The sequence below is a fragment of the Euprymna scolopes genome, chromosome 6, assembly GCF_053919585.1.
Source record: "Euprymna scolopes isolate OS-2025 chromosome 6, ASM5391958v1, whole genome shotgun sequence".
Lineage (NCBI taxonomy): Eukaryota > Metazoa > Mollusca > Cephalopoda > Sepiida > Sepiolidae > Euprymna > Euprymna scolopes.
Genome location: NC_136487.1, coordinates 5,347,501 through 5,365,736, shown reverse-complemented (window position 1 = coordinate 5,365,736; position 18,236 = coordinate 5,347,501).

Below are 18,236 nucleotides of genomic sequence, written 5' to 3'. Positions count from 1 at the left end.
TTACTTCGAGGGGATACAAAGGCTTGTAGTTTTTCGGAGGACTCACCATTCAAATACTTGTCAAACAGGCTGAGTGATTTTGAGCAATGGCTCTTCAACTTGAGATCGAGTTTAGGGTGATGTCTATCATTATTTCATCGAGAGGGCAACGAACATTTGTTACACAATTCTTAGGAACTGTGGTCAGAAATAGATTCAGAAATGAGGCTTGATAGTCCTGACGATCTGGGAGACGGGTCGGGATGGGATATAGAAAAGTTATGTGTGATGCTACCAACTGTGTCAGTGTAGTTAGAGAAGCCACGCCAATTACTGTAGTGGATATTAAAGTCACCATATACATATACTTGGGCGTTAGTATCTAGGAAGAGTGCTACAACTATGCTTTCGGATTGATTAAAGTACAATGCTTGGTCGAGGGAGAGCAGTAGAGAAAATATATGTAGCTAACACTATGTTATAAAGTTAGTCGAAAGCACATGAAAGCCTAATCGTCTGATTCTAGTTTAGATTCCCTAGTCATGGGGAGAGTGTTAGGAATATAGACGCCAATCAGTGCATGTGTCTCTCAGAGTCCTTAGAGAGGACAGAGGAGTGCAAGTTAGTTCACTTAGCGCTAAGATATAAACGGAGTTCGCTAGGACAATTGATTTCACATATTCTAAGTAAGTTCGAAGTTCTCGGATATTTGCGAATGCGAGCCTCATATGTGAATTATTGTTCGAGTGTGCGTCTGATTTGATGGTTGTTTTGGATTGGGAACTCATTTCATTGTATAGTTTCAGTTCAGGGCGAGAGTTGTTAGGCAAAATAGATGTGCATAGCCACTATAATGCAACACAAGTAGACTCCACCGAAGACAGGAGTAGGATCCCTTTCCATGCGCAACATCGCACTACAACCATCCCGATATTATACAACTGATGATAGAGCAGCAGATCTAAACGGTACAAAACAGGGCTCCTGTAGTGTCAATCGGAATACAACAGCCAGACAAACTGTCAAACCAGTTCCCTCTAACCTGTCAGACAAGTGGCCTAGTCCAATCATGTTATTATACATGGTAAACATGCACTCCTAAGATGCCCAGTGTTAAAGGAAAGGAATGAAGTGGATATGAGGGACAGCGTTTATTGCCATAGTCAGGAAACAAGGCTAAGCAGTGGGAGTCTCTAATGAGTCCTTATGATCCATATGCTCCTGGCTAATAGACAAAGAAGGAGAATGGAAGCCGGCGATATGCAGAGCCTATTTACTCCGTAAGCAGTTTAGGTTTGCAAACCGATAATTTTGTCGACCAGATTTTAGGAGGTCGCCCCCCCTTTAGTGCCAAACTGTACGAAGTCAATGGCACCAGCTCTAGAGAAGTCATCGACCAGAACTTAGAAGGTAACTCTCCCCCTTTTGGCACAGGTTTAACATCGAAAATTTCCTTCTACTCGATAGATGAATTGACGAGATCTACGGGTCCATCAGCACCGAGACGGTGAAACCCGCGCCTAGTTTGAAAGCCAGGTATTTGTACGCTGTCGCATGCGTAGTTAGAATTAATCGAGTTAGTATCAACAGTAATTAGTATCTGCTTTGGACTTACACTTCTAAAAACAGCATTAAGATGTAGTTATTCACACGTTATGTATAGAAAGACGGGGATAGTGCATGAGTGTGAGATGTAGATTTAAGGTTAGTTAAACCGAGGCTACCGTAATATAATGGCCTAGCGACGACTATAATTTAGTCTAGTGACGTCATGAACATCGGTCTATTGAAATTTGGTCACGTGTCTCATGACTAAACCGGAAGTTGTTTTAAAGTTTTGGAGGGTTAAATAAATTTAAACATGCCGTCGAGATGTATAGTTCCAAAATGCCGAGGTAACTACGAAAATGGACCAAAAGTTACCGTGTTTTCATCCCCCCCCTAAAAAGAAAATAATTTACCAATGGATTAATGCAATAAAAAGAAAGGATTTTACTCCATCTAAATATAGCAGAGTAAGTGTTAAAATGTTTGAGATATTTAAAAAACAAAACAAAAAAACGCGCCTTTTTATTTTTATTTATTTATTTTTTTAGAACGTATTTTAAAATAAAAATGAAAGTATGTATATAAAAATGAATTTTACATGAAATTTAAGTTATGTGCAGAAATAATAAATTATTATTTAGAAACTTATTTAAAATGGGAAGTATGGTGAAAATATTATGTACTTTCACCTAACAATTTAATAAAAGCGATATCGTAAAAACGGAATTCCTTGTTTAAATAATTCTAAATAAGGAAAATCATTTATCCTTTTAGTTCAACTATTTTACTGTGCAATATTTATATCAGCGTGAAATAGCTTAAACTTTTTAAAAAAGTTTATGACCGTTTTTGTTATCCCAAAAGCTTATTAATAATTATTTGTGGTAAATGTCGTGGCACTGTAGGTGTAAGAATTTTGGAGAATATACTTCCAAAATAAAATATACTTCCAAAATAATATGATTTAAAAAAAAAATAATAGAAATATCCTTTATTTAAAAAAAAAGTTTTTACAAAATGCCGGCAATAAAAAAATAATATTTCTATTATTTTTAAAACAATTTTAATAGTTGATTTTGTAAATATATTCCATAAAGAAAATAAACAACCCACTTTAAACAGAGAAATTACGAGTTTTGTATATGTTATTCGCAGTTTTGTGTTAGGGTTGTCAAAAATTCCCCACAAAATTCTGATATTGCTAGTGGTGCTGTAAACGAAAATAACGTTTAAAATTACGGCAAACGAGTAGATTCCAAGATATGAAGAAATGTTAGTTTTAAAAAATGGGGGATCGCTTTTCTATAAAAATTTAACGTAAAATGAGCACCCACTTTATGGCCATCGTTTTTTAGGGCGTTTTCTTTTTAACAAATAAAAGCGAAGAAAAATGAGTATGGCCACCTTTATGTTGGGGGTTGGGAGTCAACGTACAATGAACACAGTTTAACGTAAAATGAGCACCCCCTTTCAAAAAGTGTAAACAGAATTTTTGTCGGGAAGAGGGGGTCAACTGTAGGTGCTCATTTTACGTTTAGTTGTGTTCATTCCTACATCAAAGAGGCGCTTCGCCTTGTTTGAGGCGAAAATGTAATTTTTAAAAAATTGCTCGTTGCCCATGTAAAAAAAAAAAATTGGCCATAAATTGTGGTCGTTTTAGGTTAAATTATCCGCCCTTTTTTAACTAACATCTCTTTATATCTTGGAAACTACTAGTTTGTCGTAATTCTAAACGTTATTTTCGTTTTCAGCTCCCCCGAAAAGCTATAAAAGTGGTAATTTAAAAGGATTTTTCGAGGGTGGACTAATTCTGCACATTTACCTTATGTTTTTATTTTATCGTTTTTGGTCATGTAATTTTCTTTTTTTTTGTATTAAGTCAAACATGGTATGATTTTCTTTTAAATTATTTCTTTAGGTATGTGAACTTCATTTTCGACCTGAAGACATACAACGAAAGGCATCAGCATTTGATGAAGGACTGGAAAGACAATTAGTGTTAAATTAAAAAATCCCTATCTTAAGGATGGTGCTATTCCTTGGCCGTTAGAGTATTCTGTAGTGATGTGGAAATGAGTGCTATAGGGGAGTATAGAATTCCTAAACATGTAACAGAGGAAAATACTCTGCAGATTTTGATGGAAAACATGAAAAAAAATGGACATCGAAGAACAGGAAATGAAAACTTCTAATATAAGTTCTTTATTAAAATTAATCTTATCATTTTTGCTATTAGTTCAAAATGAATCATTTAAATATTTTAATGCCATTAAGTTCATATATGAACAAATTAACATAAAGCCAATGAATAAGGTTAATTATTCGAGTGAAATGATGGTATTTTCTTCCTTATTATATAACTGCTCTCCTAGAGGGTACAGACTGTTAAGAGACACTAAAAATCTAATTTTACCATGCTATTCAACCATTCGAAGATTAACCTTATCAACTTCTATGAATCCTGTCATTGAACAACACGATAACAATTTTCTCAAGTATATTAAAAGTAAGTTCAAGTTACTAATGCAGAATGACATCACAGTATCTTTACTTGTTGATGAAATACATATCAAACCTTATCTTGATTATAAAGGTGCTAATATTGTTGATTAGCTAACAACAGCAATGAACCTGCTACAAGTGCATTTGCTTTTATGCTTAGCAGTGTATTCTCACAATATAAGGATGTTGTGCATGTTATGCCAACTAAATGTCTTCGAGCTGAGAACATATTTGACATAATCAAACGTGTCATAATTGGCTTAGAAAATATAGGGGTTAAGGTATTATCTGTTATAACAGATAATAATGCAATAAATAAAAAAGCTATGTCTTTCTTTTGTAGCCCATCAAAGCTTTCAATTGTATATCCCCATCCAGTTAGAACGTCTAGCCCTCTTTTCTTCTTATTCGACTCAGTGCATATATTAAAATGCTTTAGAAACAATTGGCTTGGCCAAAAAGATGAACGTAAATGCATGATGTTCCCAAAGTTTTGTTATAATGGAAATCATGAATTAGATAACATCCAAAGTGCTCCATTTTCTAGTTTACATAAACTTTATGCCCTAGAATCTCAATCACTTGTGAAATATTGCTATACGTTGACTTTAAAAGCTCGTTGAAAGGCAAAATGTTAATTTGGTTTTGCAAATTTGCTAACCTTAGGAAAACAGGAATGCTTGCCAAATTATGCAGAAATCGCAAAATACATTCAAATATTTTATATTTGGTGGACAATACTGAATGTGAAAACACCATATAAAGGTTGTCGACTTCGTAATAAATATGCTAATCCACTTACATTAAATTGTGATAGTTATAGTTTCCTAAATGTGTTCTGTGACTAGTTAGAAACTTGGAATAGCATTCCTGGAAGAACTGGTAAGTTTACAAAGGAAACATATACTGCTTTGCACCATACTACCTACGCAATTTTAGAATTGACTAAATATTGTATAAATGTACTGAACATGGTGTATATATTACCAGGAAAGTTTCAGACAGATAACCTTGAGGCAAGGTTTGGCCAGTATCGACAACTTAGTGGAGATCAGTATAATATATCGATACCTCAGGTGGATGAATGTGAAAAAATCTCAGAATGTTCTCAGTTTTAAAATTGAGCTTACCAATTAATAATCGAACTATTGAATTGAAAAATTTTAAAGAAACTAGCTGGGATGAAATGACAAGGGAGCAAGAGTTTCATGTTTATAAATTTAACATAGATATAACAGAAGATGATGTTAATCAATGCAAGGAAGTACTTCCTGTTATATTATACTTAGTAAGTTATTGCTGTCATGCAGTTTTCAAAAAACTGAAATGCAGTAGCTGCAAAAATTTAATATCCGGGAGAGACGCTGTTGAAGAAATAGCTGAATTAAACAGCTACTTTCAGGGTATTAACAGAGGTTCTCTGCTATACCCAAATGATATTTTTGTCTTATATAATTATATAGTTATAAACAAACTTACAAAATGCGATTCTTTTTTACATTCGATTCATCAGAGAAAATTAGCCATGTACATAACTTTAAATATTTTGGCTGATCAAAATCGATTATTTCATGTCGACTCTTGTGATGAGGGTCACACTATTCAGCAAATTGAAAAAATGCTGATATGGAGTTCATCGAATTCCCTTTTAAACAATTTTTGTCGCAAAGAGAATGACAATATTAGTAAAAAGAAAATATCAGAAAAAGAAAAATTCAAACTTTTAATTAAATTCTACAACAGATTTTTGAAAAGTTTTAATATTTAATGTTTGAAATATTTCTGCCTTAGTAACATTGTTTATACTAACATTTGTTTGAATTTAATTTTTAACTTATTCTTTGTTATTTAGTCAAACTAATTGTTCGTTATTCAGTTAAACTAATTTATTGTTCGTTTTTCAGTTAAACTAATTTATTGTTCGTTTTTCAGTTAAACTAATTTGTTGTTCGTATTTCAGTTAAACTAATTTAATGTTTGTTTTTCAGTTTTGATTTTTAAAATATTGTTTTTTTTTATTTAAAAATATTTTTTGTTCATTTTTATTTATTTCTATTGAATAAACTTCAGTTTCATACAAAGCAAATCGTATTCCTTTTTTTTTAATTTTTAACAACTTTTCTCCCTTTCAATTCGTTTTTTATTATTAATATTTTTATTATTAATATTGGATGAGTTTCAGTACAAAGTATCATGTTGATCTTTTTTAAACCAATTTTGAAGTTTTCTAACGCTTTCCGTAAAAAATGTCTGCTCATTATCGACAGTCTGTGTTCCACTTATCTTGCTTGCTAGGACCTATTGCGATGACGTTATTTTTCAGCTGAGAGCCTATCTTTGACGATGGTCACGGTTAAACGCGGATTAAAGATGGTTAATGGATTAATAAATACATTGGAAAAAGTATAGTATAAAGAGTAAGGGTACGATTCAAAATGAGCTTCGAACTTTAGAATTAAGTTTTCATGTAATCACCAGTAATTTTACCCATGTAAGGGAAAGAAAAATATAGAGAGGTTTTACTTTATATAGAGAACTTTAAATATAAGTAGAAACTATGGCTAATAAGTATCTATCTTATAGATAAGCAATAGCGTATAGGTATAAATTATCGATAATGCATGTCTTCTCAGTATAGATAACTATAGATGTTTAGTATCGATTTTTAAATTCTGCCTTCCAAAGTTAAGGATCGGAAGATAATCCCCCCAGGATGCGTGCAAAGTGCGATTTTTGTGATTTTATGGCAGCTTGGAGAGAAAGCAATTAGTTTTTGTCTAGTTGCAACAGAAGAGATGATCTAACTTACAAAAATAATGTATTAATATACATTAGGATATAAAGGAGTTAGATTAGGATTTAGAAGTATAAGAATTTATAATAATGTTTATCCTGCAAATCAGCCACAAACAGTCAAAGTAACTAGTTCTTCTAACTCGAGATTTAGAAAAGAATTTGTTCCAGTTATTTAGTATCATACATAAGTAACCATATACATACGACCATACCTTATAACATACACTTAGTCAAATAATAATAATTTAAGAAGTTCAAAAATGAAGTATCAGAACTTAAAAAAAGGAAAACAAAGTTTAGGTTGGTTGGTCAGTTTTGTTTTACGGCATATCAACCCTTTTCAGATTATTTAATTCCGAATTCAAAGATTTAAGAAAATTCTTTAATAGAATGTATTTGTTGTTTTCAAGCCAGTTTCTATTTAACTCATAGTTGAGACGCTTACAGGCACTACCACTCCGGGTCAGAGTGGACCTGGGAGCAATGGCAATTAAAGGGTGGCTCCACACTCCCCAAAGCCCGCAAGCTGGGGCCTCACCACTGGATATAGTTTAAGGTCATATCCAGGATCATAAAGTTTAGGTGAATAACCTATAATATAAATGGAAAAAATCTGTTTAAATGTATGTATGTATGTATGCATTTATGTATGTATGTATCGCAAAAACTTTCGACAGGGGCGACGGATTTTCACGAGATCGGTATTATCTTAAAGCCCGATCCTTCGGACGACAAATATAAAAAAATTTGCCAAAAACATTAATACTTCGCCCTTAACTGGACACTTTCCTACAGGGAAGAGTAGCAAAAAAATCGTTCATTCATGACAATTTAGCCAAACATGCATGCGCAAAAACGTTCTTTATTGAGCTAGTTTAAATATTTAAAAAAATTACTTAATTTTGCTCACGCGGTCATAGACCAGTCGGTATAGTAGTAGCGTCGTTATGTTATGATTGCACGTTCGAGCCTAGATATCTTTTTATTTTTCGATTTCTAAAGTTTTAATATTGAAACAGGGTTATTTATGCCATTTTTTCATTCGTTTTTTTATTTTTGCATCACGTTCGCTGTTTTTTCCGATTTTTCAAGAGGTTTTAACATTGTTCGCTTATTTATTTTGCATTACGTTCGCTGTTTTTTTAATAACATTTAAACAGGATCATTACATCGACTTATACTTTATTATCTTTTTTGTTTTGATTTACCCGCCTCCGCACGCACACAACTCTAAACAATAGTGAAGTACCTATCTGACAAAAACAAAGAAATTCTTATCTGTGACGTACATAAGTTATCAGAATCGAAAATCATGTAATATATTCGAGTAGTAGTATAACATTTATATAAAAAATCCGGTGCTTCTCCACTATTGCACTCTGATGTAAAATCAAACACAGTCTTACCTGTGACATACCGAAAATTTAGCACAACATAAACATATTTAAATAATTTTAAATATGTCTTGTACATAATCCGCCCTAGGTAAGGAAATTTTTTTTCCACATACGTGCTGCAAACTGTAAATGTCCTGTCCAATTATTCCATACATATGTTATGTAATACCCGTCCAAGGGTAGGTAAAATATTCTTTTTCTCAAGATGGCAAATAATACATAGAGATAAAAATTCCTCTATCCTAAGAATAGCAGGCATGTTCAAAATTTTTCTCATTGTCTTATACGGTCCCGAGCAACGCCGGGTGGCCTTGCTAATATATATTATCAGGAAATATTGATGGGAAATTAAATTTAAGTACATTGTGCAACAACTTTAAAATAACGGCGTAAACCAGTCAGGTGAACATAAATAGCATGAAAGCGAAGCCATTTTCTCAGTTTGTAAGAGAAACAAATATGAAATCAAGGCCAGAAACAGAGTATCTCAAGTGAGTTCCTGATATTATAACTGCACTTGACAAATAGTCATAGAATAAGCATAGAAGTTAGGCGATAGACAGAACCTACATACTCCTTAGGCAGTATAGGTTTGCAAATTGGAAAATTTGTTAGTGTCACCAGCTCTAGGAATGTTGTCGATTATGACCGAGGTGACCCCTCTCCCTTAGTGTTTCGGCGCAGTATCATTGAATAAAACGCATAGACTCCAAGATGGGTGACCCTACAAGACCTACGGATCGATTACGCTAAAAGGGGTAACCATGCGCCGGGGTTCAAGACCATGTTTTTCAGCACTTTCCCATGGCTGGAAAGATAAGTATCCTACTTAAGTTAGGTTTTGCCGTCTTCTAAATAAATTAGCATAAACATTTTTTTTAAAGATTTCCCTCTTACCACAGATAGAAGTGATATCATTTAAGCATGGGGAAAACAATATTCCGTTTTTAGTAATTTCTTTTCAAATAAGAGAAGATATAATTAAAATATGTCTAAATAAAGAAATACTAAGAAACTATACTATTAGATTTACTTAATCGTTTCATACAAAACGAACAAATAAAATGTATTATCTTAAGTCTTGGATATTCAAGGCTACACTCGAATTAAGTTTGTGATACGGAAATACCAGCTTCCATAGAAGAGCATGGGTGTGCTGATGGAGATGTTAGGGTGTTTTTTGGGTCACTCGGTCAGAAGTATTTTTCCCCTTTTTAAAGGCATTTTCGAGTTTTGTTAATATGCATACATCGCTTTTCAAACAAGATGAATGCTGAAAATAAATACGTGTTTTAAACGTTGTTGTATATAAATATATTGGCGAAGCATAAAATAAGGTTCTGGGTGAAAACAGGAAGTGAAAAAAGTTTTAGACAATTACATAGTAATATGACATTGTAAAAATTGAAAGTGATAATATTTACTCGTCAGAACTAGAGTTTGGAATAAGAACATTTTTTCCGCCTACGGGGAATTTGAAATTAATTAGTAGCTGATAGTAAACCCTCACATACGATCTTACTCAGATTTTTATGATCCTTTTTACATGGGAGTCACCACTTATCAAGGCCCAGAGGCCACTAGGGGATAAGGGTTATTGCGTGTACAGTAAGCAATGGGATAATATCGTAGTAATCGTTAGTATTGGAGGTTTGATAGAGTGTCTTACTTAAGGGGGCGGTTTGCCAGAAATTTGTTTACGTTGGACCTGAAGACATTCAAGTTGTAGTCAGGTGGGAAACAGGCAAACGGAAGAGAGTTCCACAGGCGTGCACTTCTAAGAAAGAAGCTTTGTTCATGGAATCTACGTTTTGATTTAGGCACAGATAAAGAGTGGGGAAAACCATTGACAGTGGTTTCAGCCAGATGGGTGTTTTTCGTGAAAGATTGGCGAGGGGGGACCAGAGATTGGAGCTCAGACGAGCACTTGGCATATAAAAAAAATAAAACAAAGACAGGCTCGCAACGTCTCTTCTGTGGGAGAGAGGTTGCAGGGAAGAAAAAAGGGCATCCCCCACTAAGCAACGAAGTCTATTTTGTACTCTGTCAAGGCAGGATAGGCTATTTTTAGCAGCTCCTGCCCAGATATGGTATTCCATCCTTGGACGTACTTGACTTTTATATAGATAGAGAATTGCATCAGCAGTGAGATATCTACTGAAGTGGGAAACTATCTCACCCTTTTACCAGCGACCTTGGCAACAGATTTGATGTACATATTCCATTTCAGATTAGGAGTAAAGGTCAGTCCTAGAAACTTGTCAAAACATGGAGCCTTCCCTAGACGAGAGCCATCCATTTCAATTGATGCCAGATAGGGGTCAGAGTGTTGATGATGTAAAGATAGAAGCTTGGTTTTAGTTACATTAAAAGTAACCAGCCACCTCTTCCCCCATTTTACCGTGCGCTGAAGATCAGAAGAGAGAGAATCAGAGAGAACTTTTTCAGTTACGGCCTTTGGTTTGTTGCCATAGATGCTCGTGTCATCAGTATAGATGTAAACGAATGATTTAAGTATGTGTTTTGGGAGATCGTTGATGCAGATCAGGAAGAGAGTTGGGCCCACGATGGACCATTAGGCAATCGTTCTATTGTTCCTTTGCAACGGTCGATGTGCGACAAGATATGCATACGTCTCGCTTTACATGAGTAGCAATGACATTGATGAAAAGTTTGTAGATGTGGATACGTAGACTTATTTAACGGCAATTCAATGTAATCATTTAAGTAAAAAAACATTGACTCATTTACCATCTTCTGCAATGCTCACTCTCTATAGCACCTGGAAATATTGAAGACACTCTACGTTTGTTTAAAACGATCCTCCTATTTAAACAGGTAACATGTTTATTAGGATTAGACGTGCTCAGTATATGCTCCACACACACACACACACACACACACACACACACACACACTATATATATATATATATATATATATATATATAGTAGCGTCCAAAACTAAGGGACGAAATGTTAAAACCTAATATTTGCTAGAAATAACAATTGTGAAAAGCTGAAAATTTGACAACTGATAGTCGTTATCACCCATAATAAAATTAATAACTGTTATAATTCTTTTTCTATCCTTTACAAATGATTCAAATTTTAGTATGTTATTATGGATGATAACGACTACCAGTTGTCAAAATTTCAGCTTTTCACAGTTGCTATTTCTAACAAATATTAGATTTAAAAATTTCTCCCCTTAGTTTTGGACGCTACTGTATATATATATATATATATATATATATATATATATATATATATATATATATATATATATATATATATATATATATATAGGTTAATCGTTTACTTTAAATGTACTCAGTTTGTATATACCAATCGTAATGATTAAAAATAAATCTTTCTAAAGTTTTTTTTTTCATAATGAAAATTTATTTTATATGAATTTTGAAATTTTTGAAAAAAAAACAAGCTTTTGAAATGAAAAAGAATAGCGGAGCGTGTCGGTTGTGTGAAATTTAAAAGGCTAGCAATCGAAGGAAAAAGTAATTAAAGGCTTTCGGGCATATACAGACATTTACTGTGAAGGGGTACGATTTTGTTGCTAAACGGGTTTTTCAGGGATATGCACATTGAGAGGGTCCAAGTGTTATGAATTCCTCACAACACATCCCATTAAAAAACTTGTTAAAACCCACACAGTGATTCGACATTTTCACAATAGGACAAGAGTTGAAGATTGGTGATAGTATGGGAGCAAATAGCTTGAAAACTGTTTTTAGATTCTGTTTAAGAATGAGGGACTAGCGATTGATTCACCAGCTTATCCATGACGCATCGGTGAATTGTGGACTTGTAGAATCAAACAGAATAATACAGGACACTCTAAAGTGTGGGAAGTCTTTTAGCACAGTAGAGAAAGCCCACCTTCCTTGCTGCAGCCTTCATATATTTGTCCCAATTCATGCTGTTTGTAAATATTAAACTTTCAGTACTTTCAGGCTATATTTTATCATCGTACAAGCAGAAAGACCCGTCCCATAAAATCAACAGGGCGTGTTCGAAATGAATGTTTCTTTTTAGAGCACACTTGAACCATAATAATTGACTTTTGTACGTTTAACTTCAATTGATTATGTAAAAATCCTTTCATAAATCAACAGTTGGTTCTTTGATAAGACAAGTGAGCATTCAAAATGAATGTTTCTGTTTAGCGCACAACAGAAGCATGATACTTGACTTTTGTCGTTTAAATTTTAATTCAAGCCATTATATAAAAAATAATTTTATAAAATCAACAGTAGATTCTCTACAGTGCAATGTAGACTACACGGTATTGTGGACTACCTCACTGCAAAGAGGCATGTAAAGTTTCCTCCGGGTATACTTCGGGTTGGGGTCCAATACAATAATAGCAATAAGTCCATTTGAACTAGAAATTGTCGAATTCACAGATTTCGATGTCAATAAAAGTATGGGAGGATGAAACATTTTTTGATCCTCATTCAAATGCGGACAACGTCGGATATCCCTGCTAGTATGAACAATAAAATTTTAAATCAATTAAGGTATACCGTAAGTAGGACGGCCTCCTAGTGTGAATGTGGTATTATGGTGCCTGAGATGTTGTAATCAAGAATAAAGTAGACATTTACTATTATTTGTGGCCATCGATGACCAATGACACCCATTTCTACGACACTTTTGAATGTCCTTGTGCTTAACTTGTTCAAAAAATAATGTTTTAAAATATTTTATGCAAATAAATAGTGCAATATGTAGTATCTCTTCTAATGCTGCACCCTCCTTTGTTGTCATAGATTAGGAAAGAAGAAATCCTTCTAGATGGAGGCAATTTTTATTTTTGTTTGAATCAAAAGTTCTGTTTGGTGAGTTGGATTTTCCCACCAAACAAAAACAGCTTTGTGTCTAACTCTGCCGTCGTGGGGAGGCAAATAAATAGTAGGTATACTAGAGGAAGAATTTGTTGAAGAAGAAGAAGAAGAAGAAGAAGAATCAAATGATGATGGAGCCCCAATGCGCGTATGAAAAGCAGTTAAGTTCTTCAATGGCTGTCGAAAAGTCGGGACATTGTAAACAACGCGAATTAAAGAAATAAGCCAGTACATATTTACGAATACGCATTATTTTGACGGAAAATAGGACTCTAAACACCGCACCCGAAATAACGCACACACATCTTGATGCTCGGATTGCTGCGTTCATTCATGCCTATTTTACCGCCGTTGAGCGAAAACCACGCACACACGGGCACAAAACTAGGAAAACCGATCGAGGGGGGCACGCTTATATCATTCATGGTTTTAGCGTCATTTGGTAGCTTTAAAAAGGAAAGAAAGGAAATGTTCGCGTTCTCGGCTATTTCATAGGATTATTATTTTGATGGGATTTTTTTTTATTGCTTGCATTTTTAGGTTTATTTATACTTTTACGTTTCCAACTGTCTAATCATAAACACACACACACACACACACACACGCACGCACGCACGCACACACACACACACACACAAACACACACACACACACACACACACATATATATATATATATATATATATATATATATATATATATATATATAGCTGACTAATAAAAGAAATATTTTACTCTCGAGAACATTTTCCACTAACATCACGTCAAGAGAAATCGTTGGTATAAGGAGGAGTATTCAATTAACTAGAAAAAAAAACACACCCCTCTTATTGCAGAAACCGCTGGTATAGAGGGTTAAAGCACACAACAATAATTAACAGTGTTTATATAAATATGGAGATTTCCCGAACTATAGATTCGTAATTGACGGTCGAATGGTTGGAAGTGATAATTGGACTGTCTGATTGGACTGATGAGCAAGTTTCGATCTCTGTTTAAGGCACTTACCAGTCCAGCCATAATAAATACCTGAGATGCAGGGAACCAGACTCTCGAAGAAATGTTTTATACATAGTATATAACATTCAACGTTAAAGACCCATAAAAGAACGGTCCATAAAAAAAATCCAATCATTTGAAGCCCCCCTAGCGCTGCTATGCGACTTTCAGTTTCGGAAGAGACAGACAAAGTGAGTTTTATAAATTAATAAATAAAGTTTCAGCCAGCCAGACAAAGTGAGTTTTATAAATTAGATTTAATATCTACAGGAGAAAAATATGAATAATAAAAACTCTCCAGAAAAAAAAGAAGAATTTTACATATAGAGCAAGAAACGTACGAGTCGGATATCCCCCCCCCCCAAAAAAAAAACTAATGATAACATTTACTTTTTGCAAAATGATTGTTATACTATAAAAATGATTGTTATACTATAAAAATGATTGTTATACTATAAAAATGCATAGTAGTGATTTCAACAGTTTTAACAAGAAATATGACTTTAGAGCCATCAGCCAGAATCGAAACCAAAACATTTAAATACTGTATTTAAACCTTGTGCGGTAATGAAACCTCTAAAATGTACTTGTGATTTTTGGCTCGTGATTTACTTTAATCAAAATCGAACAGTTCCTTCTTTAATCAGATTTTTATTTCGATAATCGATTTTGGATGTTATTGGAAGCATTTCCATATAAAACCTAAGAACACTGCCAGACATATTAAGTACATTTGTGTGTGAAATTAAAAAAAATCGACTCAGTCGTTTCGGAGTCCTAAGTGAATGACCCCCCCTCTCTCTCTCTCTCTCACTCTCTGTCTCTCTCTCTCTCTCTCACACACACACACAAAGACAAATTGCGTTTTATATATAAGTAAATATATATATGAACGAAATTGAATGCTAATACATGTTATATTCGGATTCTAAGGTCTTTCTGTTTGCCAGGATAACGTGGTATGACGATATTTCCCGCTGCAAATAAACCCTGACGTTAAAAATGACACAGCATTCGAAGCTCAAATAAGATTCTCTCGGCATGGCTACTCTAAACCGGCCAATACGAGGAATTATCCATCTTTGTCTAGGGATTCTACCTAAAGTAAAGTGATTACTCTACCAGAGTAGATGAATTGGATGGTCACATTCAATGCTGCCAAGACTAAACTTGTTTCCTTCAATAACTACAAGAAATCTTCTCTGCCACTAATGGTCAAAGACTCTTTATCTGAAAGTACATCTTTTAAACACCTCGGCCTAACGTTTACAGGAAACATGAGTTGGAAAAATTACATTGAGAGCATTGCCAGGACCGCTGCGAAGTAGGTAGGTTCTCTCTACCGTGCTAGAAAGCTACTGACGCCCGAAAGTATCCTGTACCTCTATAAGGCCACCATTCGCCCATGTATGGAGTATTGTTGTCATATTTGGGCTGGTGCATCTGCTACTAGTCTCTCAGTCCTAGACAAGGTTCAAAAGAGAGTCGCCAACCTGATAGGTCCTGAACTGTCATCCAAGCTTCAGCCTCTGTCCCATCGACGAAATGTAGCATCCCTCTGCCTGTTCTACAAGTACTTTAACGGTGAATGCTCCGACGAACTACAAGCACGTGTACCCTCTCGACGTAAATACCCCCGACAAACCCGAAAAGCAGCAAAACCCCACCCCTTCACAGTAGAGATCCCTAGATGTAAGAGAGCCTTCTACGCCAGTAGTTTGTTCCCCAGAACCGCTAGACTTTGGAATTCCCTTCCGGGTTCCTAGTGTACTCACATGCAGAACTTCAAGTGTAACAGGAACCGACATCTTGCTGCCCAACTCCCCACATAGTACCCCTGTAGCTTATGTCCCTAATAGTAGCCTCCTACATCAAAGTGACAATATGCCTTGTTTGGGATGAAAATGTAATTAAAAAAAAAATTCTTGTCCTCAAATTCAGCAAGGCTAGGAAAGCACAAGAAACCTACATTATGACAAATAGGGAGAAAAAATATTCCTCGCTTCTTTATTAACTTAACGTTAGAAAGGCAGAGAAGAATTTTTATTGAACACTAGGGTGTCTATGTATCTTGTATACAGATTAAATGCTAGCGTCAGCAAATAGCCCCTTGCATTTCTGAAGACTTATTGAAGTAAACTGAATAAACACACGCACACACACATATATAAACAAATAAATGACAACAGTCTATATTCCAGTGTTGATCATCTTATAAATATAATTTATTCATTAAGTATGTTGACATGCAAAATGCTTGACAGCACCTGTTTCGTAGCACAAAATCATTCATTTAATTATTATATCAATCAACGTATCCATTCTGGCCGTAACTTACCAGAAGAAAAAGCACCTATCCATTCATTCATGCTGTCAAAATTGTGCATGACAACGTACAAGGAATAACTTGGAAGATAGTATAGACTTTTGTCATTCAGTTTTTATTTGCTCTGTAATGACATTGGCTTCATAAATTAAAAGAATAGTGTATAAAAAGTGAAATATAATTGAAAGAAAAATTAAAACACACACACACACACACATACACACACACACACATATATATATATATATATATATAGAGAGAGAGAGAGAGAGAGAGAAAGAGAGAGAGAGAGAGTGGTTACTGGTGCCTCTTTTTTTCAATTTTTGTAAGGTCTAGCCACGCCTAGTCGCCGTAGACCATGAAGCACGTGTCTGTGGATACTAATATTTCATAAAAATATACCCTTTTCATATAGAAACTTGACCCTGGTGAAGGAAACAGTGTTTTCTCTGGAGAATTTACGTAAATGCTTCCTTGTAAAAATATATTTGAATAGGTTCAATTATGAATATTGATATATTGCAAAACCAACATCAATAATATAAACAAAATGACAATATTTAGTTGCGATATATGTCTACCACTGCCAGCGAGTTTTCGCGATTCAGTTATAAGCGCGGCAGGCTCAATCATTTCGGACCTTGCTTGGTCTTACCAATCTAATGAGTTGTGGACGGTGAATAACTTTTATCCTATCATGATATTGTGTTTGAAGTTGCTCTTTTATTTTATACCAGGTGTCGGCGGCTTTATGAAGCATAATAGACAAAATGCTATGCTGATTATCGTAGGGCCCAACAGCTTTGTCCACATTATCATGACAATGTTATAAAATATGAAAATAAATTCTGTGCGTTTGAAAACCAAAACCAAATATTAAATATAATTTTTGTTAAACGATATAATTTATTTTACTTTAGGAATATTAAAAAAAGAAAAATTACAAATATATTTTACAAAAAAAAAAAAAAAATGTAATTTTACTGCAAGAATATAACAAAGGTTCTCATGTAGCTGTTGTCTCCCTGGTTCTACTTTTGCTTTTTTCTTGCTCACGTGACATATTGTGAATTCGTAGCAGTGGGATATTGTCTGTGGACTTTTTTTGGTATCAAAACGAACATGAACAATTTTTTTAAAAAGTGTAACCTATTTCAAACAGATATTCAAAATTATTGCACAGTAAAATAAATAAATTAAAACAAAAATAATTTTTATGTAATTACTAAATTAAAAAACAAACAAACTTATTCTAGTACATAACCTAACACTTTAATAAACAAAAATATCGTAAAAAATTGGGTTTAACTTTAAAATACTATGGAAAATTTTTTTTTTTTAGATTTGGTCATCAAGTAAGAGATAAAAATTTTACTTGGTTAAATAATTCGAAATAAGAAAAATGTTTGTTTTCATTCGGAATAAGAGTATGTGAGCGAGAAAAAGCAAAAAGGAAAATCAGGGCGACAACAGCTACAGGGTGGAACGATAAAATTGTCACCTTAGAGAAAAACATGATTCCATTTCCGTTTGTTACTGGCCCTCTACTAGTGGACCAGTTTTGTACAAATCATAAGAGCGATAGGAGCCTTCTATCATGTCTGAAAGTGATACAATGTTTAACGAGCGGGATCGGAGATGCACCGCTGTACAAGTCATGCTCATTACCGATCCAAGTTATGACAACAGGGCCATTGCCAGCACCATCAAAATGGATGGCCAAGAATAACATGGACGTACCCAGGAAATGAAAACAAAGGTTCCGACTACGATTATGGTCGTTGGTGTTGTTTCAAGTGAGGGCCACATCATGGCACCTCAC